Below are 6,000 nucleotides of genomic sequence, written 5' to 3' on the forward strand. Positions count from 1 at the left end.
TTTCCCATCTCACCGGGAGAGCGAAGGCATGGGCTACAGCTGCGTGGTCTCGTGGTTCATCGATCTGTGGCTCCATCAAGGAATTCATCGAGCCTCTGAGGGGGGCGTTTGATGTGACCTCGTCCGACCGAGAGAAAGCTTGTGCACTGAGTAGTATCAAACAAGGTACGGATTCAGTGTGTGATTATGCCATCTGCTTTAGGACCCTAGCCACTGACAGTGGGTGGAATTCCACGTCTCTCTACGATACCTTTCTGCAAGGACTCTCTGACCAGATTCAGTTAGTTTGTTAGTTCCTATTGATCTTCCATCCTCCCTTGGCTCTATAATAACTTTGCCATCGGACCCATGCTGTATCTTCTACGACCACTTGGCGGAGCTCGTCACACCTCTCTCCACCGGCTCCTCGGCAGATGGCATCTTCCGAGAAGGAGGAACCCATGCAGCTGGGACAAGCCAAACTGTCCACAGAGGAGCGTCGTTGTCCTCTGCAGGAAGGACGGTCTATTGCACCTTGCCAGGTGTCCAGCAAAAGGGCAGGCTCACCAGGAGACGGGAGGGTACTGGTGAGCAGTTTCTCTTCCTCTGAATTCCCTTCCTGAGCCTCAACAGATGTAAAGGTAAAACATCACAACACCACAATTTCTCTTGGGGTAATGATTGACTCGGGGGCTGATGAGAGTCTCATGGACTGGGACTTGGCCCAAAAACTTTATTCGAACACCAAACAATTATCCCAGCCATTACAGGCTAGTGCTCTAGACGGGAGATTGATATTCAAGGTGACTCACAAGACTGAACCTCTCGAAGTCATGGTAGGTGACCAGCATGAACTCATGTGTTTTCACTTGTTTCATTCTGCCCAGCAGTCTCTCATTCTGGGCTTCCCATGGTTAAAAGAACATAACTCACACATCAACTGGAGTACTGGAAACGTTTTGAACTGGCCTAAGGGTTGTACCAAGAAGTGTTTGAAGTCATGTCATGACATTTGAAGATACAACCTGTATTTAACAATGTCTTTGTTCATCCTGACACAGACTCTGAACCCCCTGACCTGACATCAGTCCCAAAATGTTAACATGATCTCGGAGAAGTTTTCAGCAAGAGTAAGGCTACTTCTCTTCCTCCTCACAGACCTTATGATTGCCCCATTGATTTGATCCCTGGGGCCCCTATTCCTAGAGGGAGACTGTAGTCCATCTCTGACCCAGGGGCCAGAGCGGGCGACATCGAAGCTCAATTGAAACTGCTGGCTAAGGATAAACGTAAATACAGTAAGATTGTTATTCACGTCGGCGTTAATGACACCCGATCACGCCAATCGGAGGTCACTAAAATTAATGTTGGCTCGGTGTGTGAATATGCAAAAACGATGTCGGACTCCGTAGTTTTCTCTGGTCCCCTGCCAAACTTTACTAGTGATGACATGTCACTAGTAAAGTTCCACCGCTGGCTGTCGAGGTGGTGTCCAGATAACGATGTGGGCTTCGTTAATAATTGGCAGCCTTTCTGGGGAAAACCTGGTCTGATCAGGAGAGATGGCATCCACCTCACTTTGGATGGAGCTGCTCTCCTATCTAGAAACATCGCTGATCTCATTGGTAGTCCTAGAACATGACAAACCAGTGTTGAGACCAGGAAGCAGAGTTGCAGTCTTAGACACTTCTCTGCGCCTCCTTTAGAGCAGTCACCCACCCAAAACCAAAACCACATAAGAACGGTGTCTGTCCCCCGACCAACCAAATTAATTAGGTCAAACAGAAGAGAGATTTCACATGAAAACCTAATAAAAATTAGCACTTCCGATGTAGTACAACAAAATAAGAGAATTAAACGTTGACTCTTAAACATTAGATCTTTCTCATCCAAAGCAGTATTAGTCAACGACTTAATATCAGATAATCATATTGATTTATTCTGCCTGACTGAAACCTGGCTGCGTGATGAAGACTATGTTTGCTTAAACGAAGCTAGTCCTCCCAGCCATATTAATACTCATATATCTTGAGGCAGCAGACGTGGAGGAGGAGTTGCAGCCATTTTTGATTCAAGCCTGTCAATCAATCCTAAGCCAAAACTAAACTATAACTCATTTGTCTGATTCTCAGCCTTTCGCACCCAAACTGGAAAACAATGCAGCCAATTCTGTTTGTTATTGTGTATCGTGCTCCTGGTCCATACTCTGAATTCCTATCTGAATTCTCTGAGTTGCTATCAAGTTTAGTCCTTAAATCAGATAAAGTAATCATTGTGGGGGATTTTAATGTCCATGTGGACGTTGTAAATGACAGCCTTAGTGTAGCATTTACTTGCTTAATAGATTCTATTGGCTTCAGTCAGAGTGTACATAAACCGACTCACTGTCATAGCCACACTCTCGACCTCGTCTTATCTTATGGTGTTGAAATCGAAAACTTAATAATCTTTCCTCAAAATTCTTCTTTATCTGACCATTACTTGATAACCTTTGAATTATTGTTGCTGGACTTCACTCCTCTAGGAAAAAGCTACTACTCTCGGTGTCTATCGGATAGAGCAGTAGCTAAGCTTAAGGAAGTAATTCCGCCAGTCTTGAGTTCACTTCCATGTCTTAATGAAACGGAGGACTTCTATGTTAATCTTAGTCCCTCCCAGATCGATTCTCTTATAGATGAATCTAGAAGCCTACTGCGAACGACTCTCGACTCTGTTGCTCCGCTAAAACAGAAAACTATAAAGCATAGGAAGTTAGCTCCCTGGTATAACTCCCAAACTCGTAAATTAAAACAAAAACTGCGTAAACTTGAAACCATCTGGCGCTCCACCAAACTGGAAGAATCCCGCCTAGTTTGGCAGGACTGTCTTAAAACGTATAAGAAGTCTCTCCGTAATGCCAGAGCAGCCTACTACTCATCTTTAATAGAGGAAAATAAAAACAACCCTAGATTTCTTTTCAGTACTGTAGCCAGGCTGACAAAGAGTCACAGCTCCACTGAGCCATGCAAGATGTTAGTAGTAACGACTTTATGAACTTTTTTAATGATAAAATTCTAGCAATCCGCGACAAAATTACTTGCATCTTGCCTTCAATTGGAACCGCGTTACCCTCAAACTCAGGAGTTTTAGAACTAGCATTAAGACCTGATATATATTTAGACTGCTTTTCTCCAATCAACCTAAACCAACTAACGTCAATGATCTCTTCTTCTAAACCTTCAACCTGTCTCCTAGACCCGATACCAACCAGGCTACTGAAAGAAGTCTTACCCTTAGTTAGCGCGTCGCTATTAGATATGATCAATGTGTCTTTATTAACAGGCTATGTGCCACAGTCATTTAAAGTAGCTGTAATTAAACCTCTTCTTAAGAAGCCTACTCTAGATCCAGGGGTTTTATCAAACTACAGACCAATATCAAATCTTTCTTTTCTCTCTAAGATCCTTGAGAAAGTAGTCGCCAATCAACTGTGTGACTTTCTCAACAATAACAGTCTGCTTGAGGACTTCCAGTCAGGATTATGAGTACATCATAGTACAGAGACAGCTCTGGTAAAAATTACAAATGACCTTCTTATTGCTTCTGACAAAGGACTGGTTTCTGTACTTGTTCTGCTAGATCTTAGTGCTGCATTTGACACCATTAACCATGAGATTCTAATATGTAGACTGGAAAAATTAATTGGCATCAAAGGAAACGCATTAAGCTGGTTTAAGTCCTATTTATCCAATCGATCTCAATTTGTGCAAGTCAATGAAAAATCCTCCAGGCACACTGAAGTTAAATACGGTGTTCCTCAAGGTTCTGTGCTCGGACCAATTCTTTTCAACTTATATATGCTTCCTTTAGGCAACATTATTAGAGGACACTCTATAAACTTCCATTGTTATGCTGATGATACTCAGTTATATCTATCGATCAAGCCTGAAGAAACCAATCAGCTGGTTAAACTCCAGGCATGTGTGGATGACATAAAATCCTGGATGACCTGCAATTTCCTGATGTTAAACTCCAATAAAACGGAAGTTATTGTACTTGGGCCTAAACTCCTCCGAAGCTCGCTGTCTAAAGATATAGCGACTATTGATGGGATTGCCATCGCCTCAAATACTACTGTAAGAAACCTTGGAGTTATCTTTGATCAGGACCTGTCCTTTGACTCGCATATTAAACAAACCACGAGGACAGCCTACTTTCACCTGCGTAACATTACTAAAATTAGGCCAATGCTGTCTCAAAACGATGCAGAAAAACTCGTCCATGCGTTTGTTACCTCAAGGCTGGACTATTGTAATTCTTTATTATCAGGCTGCTCTAATAAATCTCTTAAATCTCTCCAGCTGGTCCAGAATGCTGCAGCTCATGTTCTGACTAAAACCAGAAGAAGGGATCACATTTCTCCTGTATTAGCTTCTCTGCACTGGCTGCCAGTAAAATCCAGAATAGAATTTAAAATCCTTCTCCTCACTTACAAGGCTCTTAATGGTCAGGCACCATCATATCTTAAAGAGCTCATTAAACCCTACTGTCCTCCTAGAGCACTACGCTCTCAGAATAAAGGGTTACTTGTAGTTCCTAAAGTCTCCAAAATTAGAACAGGGGCCAGAGCTTTCAGCCATCAAGCTCCTCTTCTGTGGAACCGTCTTCCGGTTCTGGTTCGTGAGGCAGACACTGTTCCCACATTTAAGAGTAGGCTTAAAACCTCTCTCTTTGACACCGCTTATAGCTAGGGCTGAGTCAGGCTTGCCCTGAGCCAGCTCTTGGTTAAGCTGCTATAGGCCTAGACCAGGTGTGTCAAACTGATCCAGTAAAGGGCCGCTGTGGCTGTAGGTTTTCATTCCAACCAAGCACGAACACACCTGACTCGACTTATTCACCTACCTGATTGGCCTTCACACCTTGATTGGTTGGATCAGGTGTGTTCTTGCTTGGTTGGAATGAAAACCTGCAGCCACAGCGGCCCTTTACTGGATCAGTTTGACACACCTGGCCTAGACTGCTGGGGGATTATAGTGGCACGCTGAGCCTCTCTCTCTCTCTCGCGCTCTCTCTGTGTATGTTCCCCCGGAGTCCCTGTGCTCTCTTGCCTAGCAGGTCTCCCTGGACCGTGGTGGATCCTGGTCCGGACTGCACCGATGTTGTGGTCTTGTTTGCCTCTTACCGCCAGTATTTTTAATTAAAGTAATTGACTAAAATCGGCATCTCTACTGTCACTAACTTGACTACTCCCGGGATCACTCCCGGGAGTCTGGCTATGCTTTCTGGTCCAGCAGAGTCCACTGAGGTCCTGACCGATGCAGACTGCTAACTGGCCTGATGCTGGAAACACCACATTGTAGCTCCACCTGCCCGCTGTGTGACTGCTCAACTACTCCTGCTTTCTGGTCTATGGCGACGTGGTTGGGATGGATCCATCTCGGCGTGCCTGTGCCTGCTGCCATGGACTACTACTGTTGATACTATTGCTTCTGTTAATACCACCACTACTGTTAATGCTACTACTACCATACTACCAACACCAAATTTGGAACCCAAGGGCCTGGGCTGCACGAGATTTCTGCCTAAAAGCCTATTAAGGCAGTTTTTTCTCGCCACTGTCGCTGTAACGCTTGCCCCTGGGTGATGTTGGGAATTTGAAATTGTGTTGACTCTTGAAATTTTGAGCGTATTCTAGTCCTGCTCAATGTGTTAAGTGTCCTGAGATGACTTCTGTTGTGATTTGACACTATAAATAAAATTGAATTGAATTGAATTGACCCTGAAAGGGAGGCCATGACGGAATATATTGAGTCTTCATTAAAGGCTGGTCTTATTCACCCCTCTTTTTTTGTGGGGAAAAAAGATGGGTCTCTCAGACCTTGCATTGACTTTGGGCCACTTAATGACATCACTTTTAAAAATCGGTATCCTCTGCCACTCATGTCATCCACTTTTGATCAGCTCCAACAAGCAAAGATTTTTTATCAAATTTGACCTGAGAAATGCTTATCACCTGATTCGTATCTGAAAGGGGGACGAATG

Source organism: Eutrigla gurnardus (assembly GCF_963514095.1).
Source record: "Eutrigla gurnardus genome assembly, chromosome: 4".
Lineage (NCBI taxonomy): Eukaryota > Metazoa > Chordata > Actinopteri > Perciformes > Triglidae > Eutrigla > Eutrigla gurnardus.